Source organism: Schistocerca piceifrons, chromosome X (genome assembly GCF_021461385.2).
Source record: "Schistocerca piceifrons isolate TAMUIC-IGC-003096 chromosome X, iqSchPice1.1, whole genome shotgun sequence".
In the NCBI taxonomy this organism is placed as follows: Eukaryota; Metazoa; Arthropoda; class Insecta; order Orthoptera; family Acrididae; genus Schistocerca; species Schistocerca piceifrons.
In genome coordinates this window covers 874,523,722-874,536,380 of record NC_060149.1, presented here as the reverse complement: position 1 = coordinate 874,536,380, position 12,659 = coordinate 874,523,722, and the positions used below count along the sequence as shown (strand labels likewise).

At 49.9% G+C, this 12,659-nt stretch overlaps 1 non-coding gene across 1 annotated transcript; it reads left to right on the top strand.

Annotated features, from left to right (window-relative positions):
- Positions 1-11,478: 11,478 nt before the first annotated feature.
- Positions 11,479-11,553, top strand: Trnai-uau. The gene has a single exon. It is a non-coding gene; the product is annotated as a tRNA-Ile (tRNA).
- Positions 11,554-12,659: the final 1,106 nt, after the last annotated feature.

Genomic DNA, 12,659 nt, shown 5'->3' with positions numbered 1-12,659 from the left:
ACATGTCAAGAATCGAGAGGATTTGGCAGTGGAGAGCCGCGGGGTTAACTGAGTCCTTGTGAAAGGTGCAGGTGTATCCGCGGCCTAGGTGTACACCATGGCAGTGTACATGAATGGACCTTAAGTATAGGGGGTAAGGCAAGGACTCCAGTTTGGATAGAAGGGATCGGACGCGAACTGCAATTGCAAGCCCTGACCCGGGCCACCAATGCGGGAGATGAAAAGCCGTGGGTGGGAAAAGGAGACGGTAATTCGGATGCACAGGAGAACTACAAACGTGTGCAACGTAACTAGCGAGCAGTTTTGGACGCCTAACCTTCAATGGAGGGACTCCAGCCTCCACCATGATGCTGGTCATCGGATTCGTCCTAAAAGCCCCGATCGCTAGGCGAACGCCACAGTGGTGCACTGGATCGAGTAAAAGCAAGGATGAGGGCGCCGATAGTACCATAAACCACACTCCCATAGTTAAGGTGGGATTAAACAAGGGCTCCGTAGATCTGCAGCAGCGTAGAGCGATATGCACCCCAGTTGGTGTTGTTGGGGCAGCGGTGGACACTGAGGTGCTGCCAGCACTTCCGCTTAAGCTGACGAAGGTGAGCAAGCCAAGTCAGTCGGGCGTCGAAAACCAGTCCTATGAATCTATATGTTTCCACTACAGTCTGTGGATCGTCATTAAGCTAAAGTTCTGGTTCCGGATGAACGGTACGACGCCGACAGAAGTGTAAATCACACGACTTTGCTACCGAAAACTGAACACTGTGGGCTAGAGCCCATGACTACGCCTTGTGGATGGGTTCCTGCAGGCGCCACTAAGCAGCTCCAGTACTGGTGGAGCAGTACGAAATGCAGAAGTCATCTGCATACAGAGAAGGTGTGACGGTCGGCCCTACAGCTGCTGTTAGACCGTTAATGGCCACTAAAAATAGAGATACACTCAATACAGAGCCCTGCGGGACCCCATTCTTCTGGATATGGGGGGAACTATGGGAGGCACCAGCTTGGACACGGAAAGTACGAAGCGACAGGATATTGTGGGTAAAAATCTGGAGCGGTCCTCGGAGACCCCACTTGCATAATGTGGCAAGGATATGATGTCGCCAGGTGGTGTCATACGCTTTTCGTAAATCAAAAAAGATGACAACAACGTGTTGGCGTCTGGAAAAGGCTGTTCGGATAGCAGACTCGAGGGACACGAGATTATTTGTGGTCGAGCGACCCTGGCGGAATCCGCTCTGGCATGGAGCCAGTAGGCCACGTGACTCCAGGATCCAAACCAACTGCCGACGCACCATATGTTCAAGCAACATACAAAGAACATTGGTAAGGCCGATGGTCCGGTGCTCAAGCACCGGAAGGATGATGCTTTCCCGCCATTTCCATGGAAAGACGCCATCGCACCAGATCTGGTTGATCATCACGAGGAGATGTCGCTTGTAGTCGGGCGAGAGATGTGTCCCCATCTGACTGTGGATCTGACCCAGCCCAGGAGCTGTGTTGGGGCAATGTGCAAGGGCACTGTGGAGCTCCCACTCTGTAAATGGGACGTTATAGGGTTCACAGTGGCGTGTAGTGAATGAGAGGACTTTCCTTTCCTTCCATCCGCTGTTTAAGGGTGCGAAAGCCAGGGGAGTTATTCTCCAATGCATAGGCTCGAGCACAGTGCTCAGCAAAGCGCTCGGCAATCGCGTTTGCGTCGGTAGATAACACGCCATTGATGTTAACGCCAGGGACACTTGTTGGGGTTTGGTATCCAAAAACACATCTGATCTTCATCCATACTTGGGAAGGTGGCGTATGGCACCCAATGGTCGAGATGTATCTCTCCCAACGCTCCTGTTTCCGTCTTATTGTAAGCTGGCGAACGCGGGCACGGAGCCATTTAAAGGCTATCAGGTGCTCTAGGGAAGGGTGCTGCTTATATGTTTGAAGAGCTAGCCGACGTTCTTTAGTTGCCTCAGCGACTTTCGGCGTCCACCAAGACACTGACTTTCGCTAGGGGAACCCTAAAGAATGAGGGATCGCCTTTTCCGCTGCAGAAACGATCGTTGTAGTGACCTGCTCAATGTGGGGGAGATTCAACGGTGACAGCAGAGGTGAAAGATTCAAAGTCTGCCTTCTTGAAAGCCCATCTGGGTAGGCGTCCGTGAGCATGACGCTGGAGGAGTGACAGGAAGATGGGGAAGTGGTCACTACCACAGGTCGTCATGTGCTCTCCAGTGGACAGATGGGAGAAGTCGTGGGCTACAGAGGGATAAATCAATGGCTGAGTAAGTGCTGTGAGCCACAATGAAATGTGTGGGGGCCCCAGTATTTAAAGAAGCAGAGGTCGAACTGAGACTGTAAAGTTTCCACATCTCTGCCTCAGCCAGTAAGCATGGTGCCACCCCACAAGGGGTTATGAATGTTAAAATCTCCCAAAAGTAGGAAAAGTGTAGGGAGTTGATCAATCAGTGCAGCCATTCCATTCAGGGGTACTGCACCATCTGGAGGAAAATATACAATGCAGACAATTATTTCCTGTGTCGTCCTTATCCTGACAGCCACAGCTTCAGGAGGGGTGTGAAGAGGCACAGATTCACTGCATACCAAGTTCAACACATAAACGCAAACTCCAACTGACTATTATATTCGCTATGGTTCTTGTAATATCCCCTATAGCCACAGTGGGCAGGGGCCGCATTGCTGGGAACCAGGTTTCCTGGTGGGCAATGCAGAAAGCAGATGTAAAGCTTAAGAGTTGCCGTAGCTCAGCCAGGTGGTGAAAAAACCGCCGCTATTCCACTGGACGATGACGTGCTCATGGGACTGGAAAGTCATGAAACATTCAATGAGGCTATCTACGCCTCAGGGTCACCTGCTGCCGCCAGATGAGTACCTGTGCAACCAAGGTCTATTGTGTCTGAGGGCCGAAGAGATCTAGGTCCTCAGCAGACCTCATCCTCAGATGCACAGCTTGTAGGTAGTGGTGGTAAGGGTGCCACCACAATGTCTGGGGTTTTGGCGGTCTTCTTCTTTTTGGTTTCCTCTCGCTGCACCTTTGGCTGTTCTGGCTGGCAGGGCTTCACTGAATCAGTCTCATGGACTGAGGAGGTCTATGAAGCCCTACAACCAGCTATCTGTGGCTGCTTCAGCCAATGGTGGGTGTCTGATTTGCCACTGATAGGAACTTGGGAAGAAGGTGACACAAGGGACCCCTTCCCAGCGAGAAGAGCTGAAGAAGATGTACGCTTCTCCAGCTGAGACGTGGGGACTGATTTCCCCAATAGTTAGTTCGGTAGTTGGGGGGGGGGGGGTGGTAGCTCCCGAAGTAGGTGGTGGAGCAGGAGCAGATAGGAAGTGCCCCCCACCATAAAGGGGGCAGGTGGAATCTGTTGGCTCAGAGAGTCAACTGTATGCAGCAGAATGGAAGATGCAAGAACTGTTGTCGCAGTGGCAGTGTAAGTGGATGTCATATGCACAGGATGTAGCCTCTCATATTTTCACTTACCGTCAGTGTAGGTCAGTCGGTCCAGGGTCTTGTATTCCATGATTTTCCTCTCTTTCTGTAAGATCATGCAGTCTGGCGAGCAAGGTGAATCGTGTTCTCTGCACTTGAGGCACATGGGAGGTGGGGCACATGGAGTATGGCAATGTGATGGACATCCACAATCTCGACATGTGATGGTGGAAGCACAACAGGAAGATGATGATGATGTTTGGCTTGTGGGGCTCTCAACTGCACAGTTATCAGCGCCCGTACAAATTCCCAACCTTCACTCCGTGCAGTCTTGCCACTTTCAGGAATGATGATCAAATGATGAGGACAACACAAACAGGCACGTGAAAATCCCTGACCCTGCCGGGAATAGAACCTGAGACCCTGTGCTCAGGAAGCGAGAACGTCAGTGCGAGACCACGAGCTGGGGACTACAGCAGGAAGACATATGGGCGAATTTATAGCACTTAATGCACTGCATCGGGGTAGGGATATATGGCATGACATCACAGCAGTAGACCTTCGCCTTGAAGACAATATGAAGGTACCGGTGGGAACCTGATTACCCCTTAGACCCCAATGGACACACCGGATGAAATGAATACCTCGCCACCCTAAATTGGTGAGCACCTCATCGCCAGACTGCAAATGAAGGTCCCTGTGGAATATAATACCCTGGACCATATTTAAGCTCTTATGGCACGTGATGGTAACAGATACATCCCCGAACTTGTCACAAGTGAGTAATGACTGTGACTGGGCAGAGGATGCTGTTTTAATCAAGACTAACCCTGACTGCATTTTGGACAAGCACTCCACCTCCACTAGCTTGTCCCCTAATTGTTCCACAAAAAACGGAGGCTTCATTGACATGAAAGATTCCCCATCAACTCTCCTACATACGAGATACCTAGGTGAATAAGCTTCGCTGCCATCCTTAGCCTGGCGTTCCTCCTTTTGTGTGGCCAGGGAGGGGAATGATTTTGGGTCATACTCTTCGCATTAAATTGAGCCCACAAACGCTTAGAGACTGCTGGTGGTTGACCACCAGCAAGAGACGATGTACTATGTACGCTTCATGACGTGTCATCCACCCTGATGCCACCCACTCCAACCAGGGGTCCTCCCCATGGGCGCCACCCAGCCGCAGGAAAAGCCACCTGGCAGGATGCCCATTGCCAAGAGTCCTGGTACCCTAGGGTGATGGGCACCTGGTCCTTGGCATATATGGGGAGTTAACAGAGCAGGCATCAGCAGAGCGATCCCTGTATGTTCAGGGGGCTACAACCAACAGGGTACATCATGGTCCCACAACAACAGACTGGCTACCATGCTAGACATCAGGTGCAACCAAGCAAATGGGTCCATTATCATCGTCAGTGCAGAAAACGATTTGTACCCCCAGACCCTCAGGGAGACCATTTGGGGAAGGATGCCTTACGTGGTGCACTATATATCACTTGTGCATTACGATCTTCTGCACCTAATATTGTCATGGCACTACCACTCCACCCATATTCCAGCTATTTGAGTGAGGTGCATTAGCTTCATCAATAGTCCGTTGTACTCTTTCGCCCCCATGACAATACAGGATTCTCACTAACCCAATAACTAGCACAGTAGCCAGTCCATCGTGGTGGGGCCGTCATGTACCCTCTTGCTCATAGCCCTGTGACAAAACAGAGATCGCACTACTGATACCTGAGCTGCAAACTCACCATGTATACCAAGGTGTAGATGCCCGTCTTCTTCGACCATCAGGACTCCTGGGAATAGCCATCGTAACATGTGGCTTTTGCTGTGGCTGGGTGAAGCCTGTGGGGAGAGCCCTGATTGGAGTGGGTGTGATCAGGGCGGATGACCTGCAATGATGTGGACCAAGTCATCTTTCGCTGGGGAGCAAATGGCCCCAGCAGCATTTAAGACAGGGAAAGTTTAGTACAATGCTGCAACGTATGACCCTAAGTCGTTCCCCTCCATAACTACACCATGGGAGGAACGTAGGACTACAGAAAGAAGATAGCTGCATTCGCCTCGTTATTTAGTGGGCAGCAGAACCGACAGGGACTCCTTTCTGGCTACCAACCCCTCTTTTGATTAAAACACCAGGAGGATATGTTTGGGGAAGTGGCTGTACTGTCCAAAACGTGCAGTGGGTCAGTCTTGATTGAGGTGGTATCCCCAGCCCAGTCATGAGCGTTACTTGCATGTGACAAGCTGTGTGATATTCCCGTTTTTGTCACCCCCGTAAAAGCCTCCACATAGTCTAGGGGATTATTTTTCATTGCGACCTCCTGTTGCAGTCCGACGACGAGCTACGCCAGGAGAGACAGACCCCTTCAGTTGCCACAACAGTAATGCCAGCATGCACTGCGTGAGTCGCCAACAGTCGCCAGTACCGTCACATGTCAGGCAGTGCACATGCGAATCAACAACTGAACATCTATATTGGCACATGCAAGATGTGGATAGCTATCGCCCTATGAGCTTCACCAACATTCTATGCAAGCTGCTCGAAGGAACTGTAAGTCTGATGTTGTGTTGGCTCCTTGAGTATTGGGGCCTTCTGATTCCATCCCAGGGCGGTTTTCGCCAAGGGCGCTCCACCACTGACAACCTGGTATACCTGGAGTCTGCCATCTGAACAGCCTTCTCCCGTCGTCAACACTTATTGCCGTCTTTTTTGATCTGATGAAAGCCCACAATACCAGTTGGCGACATCACATCCTCACTACTCTGCACAAGTGGGCTCTCTGGGACCCCTCTCTATTTTCATGTGGAACTTTTTGTCTCTCCACACTTTCAGAGTTCGAGTCAATGCTTCACACAGTTTTCCCACATCCAAGAGAATGGGGTCCCACAGGGCTCCGCGTTGAGTGTCCTCTTATTAATTGCCATTAATGGTCTCGCAGCAGCAGTGGGGTCTTCAGTATTCCCCTTCCTATGTGCTGACGATTTTTGTATTTCCTTTTGCATGAGGAGAAAGGGACTGATGACCCCATAGTTTGGTCCCTTTACTCCCCAAACCAACAAACCACAATGATGGCACTGTCATAGGTAGAAAAGGCTTGTGGACCGCATGACACACTGTGTTCCAGCCAACATTGGGGTGCTGTTGTGTGACCATATTGATGGATTGTTGTAGCTAGTAAAGACGAAAACAGTCTTTTGTTCCAGGCAACTGTGTCGAAGGAGGATCCGCTACTAAGTAGCTGAGTTCAACCAAGAGCTCTCTGATGTGGGCGAGTGCTGGTGAAATGTGCCCCACGGAAATCTGTGGTTGCAGAGAGCATGGTGCAACTTCAGCTATCAGGGTGCCCATCAGATTGCCACATGTGATGTATAGTTTTGAGACACAGCACTCGCACACTCTTATCGACATGAGTTAAGCTGATACCGCCCATCTGGTGTGGCAGTGTCAGCGTGAGACATCGGACTTTAAAAGACTGGCGCTTACAAAATGGCCACACGCTGCTTGGAATCTGTCAGCAATTGTAGCCAACAAGGGAAGGATGTGCGCGATATGGTTCAGTTTTTGAGACAAGATAGGTGTTGACATAACGTGTGCCGGCCAGTGTGGCTGAGTGGTTCTAAGTGCGTCAGACTGGAACCACGTGACCGCTATGGTCGCAGGTTCGAATCCTGCCTCGGGCATGGATATGTGTGATGTCCTTAGGTTAGTTAGGTTTAAGTAGTTCTAAGTTCTAGGGGACTGATGACCTCAGAGCCATTTGAACCACATAACGTGTTTGTAGGGAGAGCCCAATCCGACACTTATGTAATTTGTCTTCTTCATGTTGATGACGTCCCAGCAATGGCCCTGTATATTGTGTAGTCACTGAAGCGCTGTGTGTATTTCATCCCCTGATCTGGCCATGAACACCACATCATCGGCGAATGCACCGCAACATAAAGTCATGTGTCATATGCAGATGCCTGCCAGTTGCCTCCATAGACCATGCAGAGCTGGTTCGAGAGCTGCCAAAAATAATATGCCCAACAAGGGGGATCCTTGTCGCACTGACCGTCCAATAACAATGTGATGAGACTGGTAATTGTTCCCCATCATGCGGGAACGCGCCTTGTGGATTACTCGAAGAATCACTCCTGCAGACTCCAGAGAGAGGCCCATGCATTCCAAAACCGCACATGGGAATCCGTGATTGACTCGGTCGAACGCGTGGTATTTTGCAGGCCTTCGTCAATACTGTATGAATGTTGCTGATACCACCCAAGCATGCCTGAATGGTGCGGATTGCTTCCCAATAGCGGCATGGAGACGCGCACAGTGGATACGGGCGAAAATCTTATTGTCAGTGTTGAGGAGCGTGAGTGGATGGAAGTCCTTTCACCTACAACCACCACTCGGTTTCAGTACTGGGATCAGGATGCCATCTGTGAATTCCGTGGGACAGTGAAATCAGGAAAGATCAGTTCTTCAAACATCTGGCGCCGCTTGTCGCCCAAAAGGTCATAAAAAGTGTGGTAGAATTCTTGAGGTAATCCGTCTTGCCCTGGCGATTTGTTCGGTGTTCCTCGCGCCAAGGCTGATGTCAACTCATCGGGTGTGATTGGCAACAGCAGGGTATCATGAGGTGCCACGTCTCTAATGCGGGAAAAATCGTGCAGTACCTCTTCATAATCATGAACGTCTACAGATCTCCCACAGTGTGCGCTATGTCCATTTCTGTCATGGCAGATTCTCCCACCCCTGTGTTTATCGTCGTGATGAACTGACGTTTGCGGTGCGCCTCTCGCACATAATGTGACAGAGTGACGCCATTTCGGTTGGGATGCCGTCTTGCACTCTCGCACGGACATGGACGCCTTCTAGCTACTCCACCGTGTTGAGGAGTAGACGGGCTCTGATGTGTTGTAGGGTCAGCTGAAGTTCGGATGATGACGATTGCGTCGCCAGTGCACCTAATGATGTATAATAAAACTGTGATGGCGTCCTTTGCTAGCTCTATCTGTCACGTCCGTATGCCATCAGTGTCTTGCAGAGTGCAGGTTTGACACATCCCATCCACCACAGTAACGTGGAAGTGTACATGGGCAGGCACCACGTGTCAGATGCTGTATGCTGCATGCTTCCTCACAAAGGGGGGTGACATGTAGCATCCACGGGCCTCTGCTGCATTGGATGAGTTGACGGGGTAGGGTGAAAGTGCAGATATACACAGATATAAACGAGATGATCTGTGATGGTCGTCAGCCAGATTTCTGAATCACTGGCCACTGTGTGGAGGCTGCACAAGACATAAATCTGATCCAGTCGACTGGCAGAATGGCTGTTAAAGTGTGTGTATCTGCGCCGGTTCTCCCAATGTAAGAGCCATGTGTTGTGAAGTGCTAGGACATGTACCAGTGTCCGTAGAGGTGGGCATGGGACGTGAGATGGTATCTGGCCCTTTGGCTGCAGGATACTCTTAAATTCGCCTCCACTATATAATGGTCCATGTTTCTTTGCAACAGTGGGGCCACCTCTTCTGAATAGAGAACTCGCCTGTCACACCAGTGTGAAGTACCGAAGGCTGTATAGACTTTAATGATGTGGACCATGCCACAGTGAGAATGCTATACCTCGTGGATTCAGCAAGAATGTCACTTCTGTTGCTTCTATGCCATCTTGGAGAAGGGTGGTCATTCCTCCTGCGCCATCGCCTGATAGCAGGCTGTAGGTGGCATGGCCATAGAGGTCTAAATACAGTTCTGAATGTACCTCCTGGGGAAGGCAATGTCCAGATCTGCCGCTCTTATCAAATTGTGTAACATGCGGGTCTTGACGGCAGAGTGAACACCATTAACACTGACTGTTCCCACTGGTAGGATTAAGACATCTCAAGTGGTGGAGGCAATGCTTGGGCACAAGTCCGTGGCGAAGTCGGACACCAGGCATCTGCCCGCTTGCATGATGTGCATTACTGTGCCGGGTAGTCTCCTGACAGGGAGGTCCCTCCAGACTCGACGCCTGCCGTGGGCATCGAAGGAGCTATCGCTGTGTGCTGCACGTCATCTGCCTCCACATCGTCTGCCTAATCGCCAAGAGAAGATTGGGAGATCAGTGGAAGCCGGCTACATTCATGGAAGCCCACGATCTGGGAGTCTACATAATGTGCCTCGTTTGCAGGACCGCCAGGATGGAGCGAGTGTTCCATGCTATCTGGCACCTGCTGGTGAATGAGGCTGCTGGAATCTGCTGCTCGAACATTTCATTACCATCCCATCGATCTCCTGCAGCTGTCAATCGTCTCTTCTTGTGCCGATTGGGTGACTTTTTGTAGATCCGTGACTCAACATCCGCTGGAGGGCAGCATTCAGCACGGTCATCGGGAACCCGTCCTTCTGAAGCCGACTGTGATGGCGGCCAGGTGTCTCTAGCGCCGTGATGCGCAGAGGCTGCAAGAAGATCTGCTCTGTGGAGTGGCGGTTGCATCGGCGTGATGGTAGCGTCGGTGTCGACGTCTCCGACGGTGCTGTGTCGCCAATGGAAGTCGTAGGGGCATGAGGTGGTATCAGGTTTTGAAAGAAGGTGTACTGAATTGTGAAAAAAAGCAGAATAGAAAGAGTGAACGGTCCAAGAACTATCAGTCCAATATTAAGAGCATGCTATAGCAACGGCGGTGTGGAGATGCCGGCACGGAAGCTCAGCATGTTCGGTCAGAGCGTTAGCTGCCCTCTGGAAAAAAAAAACAACTGAACAAGCGTCATGGCATGTCGGCCCCGAACAAATACAACGACCGATAACGAACATAATGAGATCAAATAAAAAAAAGGTGGTTGTGTGTTGGGCTGCCGGGAGGGACGAAACATGTTAAAACCTGCGTCGTGCCATTTATTTTTCACAACATTATGAACTGTCCGTCCAGCCACTGAAACGTTTGTTCTCTTTCTGTAGTCTTGGCAGTTGTCATAATGTATATTGGCCGAATATTAATCATGTGGTAAAAATACATTGACGTCGCAAGCAAACGTGATGAACTGTGGGAGCAGACGAGATACCACATAGACGTCTCACAGAAATGAAAACAACAAATAAACAGATGTGAATCATGTTACAACAAAGGAATTCATGAGTAAAAACTTCCGCCGCGCGAGATTAGCCGAGCGGTTTGTGGCGCTGCAGTCATGGACTGTGACGCTGGTCCCGGCGGAGGTTCGAGTCCTCCCGCGGGCATGGGTATGTGTGTTTGTCCTTAGGATACTTTAGGTTAAGTAGTGTGTAAACTTAGGGACTGATAACCTTAGCAGTTAAGTCGCATCAGATTTCACACACATTTGAACATTTCACACACACAGTAAAAACTTCCAAAACGGAACGCAGTTGGGTTGAGTCAACTGTAATTATCGGTCCCTTTCTTATACCTCGCTGTTGCAAACGGACATTACACCATGGCACAGACACAATTTTGAATACAGCGAACAGCGAAAAATAAAACATAAAACTAACATGAGAGAGGATTGAACACGGCTCGCCACGTGGCAGTCAAACACCAGGACCACTTTTTTTTGTTGATCTCATTTTGTTCGTTACTGGTCGTTGCGTTTGTTCAGGATTCGGGGCGGACGTCCCATCACAGCCATTAACGTTCATCGTTGATCCACTCATTCAATTCTTTTATTTCACAGGGAAGACAACCCCCTGACCGGCCACGCTCAGCTACCGTGCCGCCAGCCACTGAACTACGACGCCGTTGCTATTTAGGTGCTGCTCAATATTGTCCTTCTTGTCCTTGGACCGTTCACTGATTCCATTTTGTCCGAAAGAACAGATACCATCTTTATATAGTTAAGGCTAACCAGCCATTGACCTTCTTCTTCTGTGCTGGATGCACATGCGTAGCCCGAACTCTTATGGGACTCGGTAAGATTGTCTGCTGCGAGTAATGAGTGTAACGGGCAGGGGCACTACGAATGTAGTGTGTGGACATTACGTTGGGAATGTGGGTCTCACGGGGAGGTTGCAAGGGATAAATCCCTGCAGTCGCGCTATTCTCTGTGCCCTCGGTAGCTCAGATGGATAGAGCGTCTGCCATATAAGCAGGAGATCCCGGGTTCGAGTCCCGCTCGAGGCACACATTTTCAATGTGTTGCAATGCGGAGGCTTTGCAATGCGGAGCTTCCCTTGTAGGTGCAGTAATAACGTACCACAATGCAGTCTTACTTGCTACTGTAGGCTACGGGTAAGGCGTTTGGGCTCATAGAGCCAGAAAGGGAAGAACAGCGCAGGCTCTACAGCGATCACAGGCGTGTATAGAATAACCCCGACTGAGGCATTGTTGGTGATATTAGGCTTGCTACCACTAGACCTAGCAGGAAGAAACAGAAGTGCACAATATTGGCTCGCCGGCCGCTGTGACCGAGCGGTTCTGGGCGCTTCAGTCCTGAACCGCGCGACTGCTACGGTCGCAGGTTCGAATCCTGCCTCGGACATGGACATGTGTGGTGTCCTTAGGTTAGTTAGGTTTAAATAGTTGTAAGTTCTAGGGGACTGGTGACCTCCGATGTAAAGTCCCATAGTGCTCAGAGCCATTTGAATATTGGCTCAATAAGCGCGCTTATGATAAAGTAAAGGAGATACTGGCCACAAGAGCCGTATTGAATAAGGAAATAAACGCATGCATTGATAGAAAATCGCAAGATATCTGTAAAGGGGTAAAAAGAGGAAGGACAGCCTACCAGTTCCATCCTACCGTAAAAGAAAGAACAATAATGACATACTTCCTTCCGGCCAAGGGAGCTGTCACTACCTATCGGTAGATGATACGTATCCCAGCTACTAACTAAAAATACGACAGCGCACCACAGACAGTTGTGAATGTGGAGCAATCAGTACCCCTGATAACGTCGTCTGGGAGTGTGCCGTTAGACAAAATGTTAAGGACCAGGGCAGGAACGCATTTGGAAATGCAGCAATCTATAATACAGGGTGAGTCACTAACTATTACCACCTAGAATAACTCCGAAAGTATGACAGTAGCTGAAAAGTTTGCGGGACAGATGTTGCATGGGACAACAGGGCCAATAATATGATGTTAGTTTTTTGTTGATAGGTGGGGTCGCTTCAGAGATATGAAGGTCAACTTTGTTTTTTTAAATGGGATGATATAGTTTAGTACTTATTTTCTGATAGCGGCTATCGAGACGAATCCAATGATGTGTAATAGTACGTTCTTTGAAG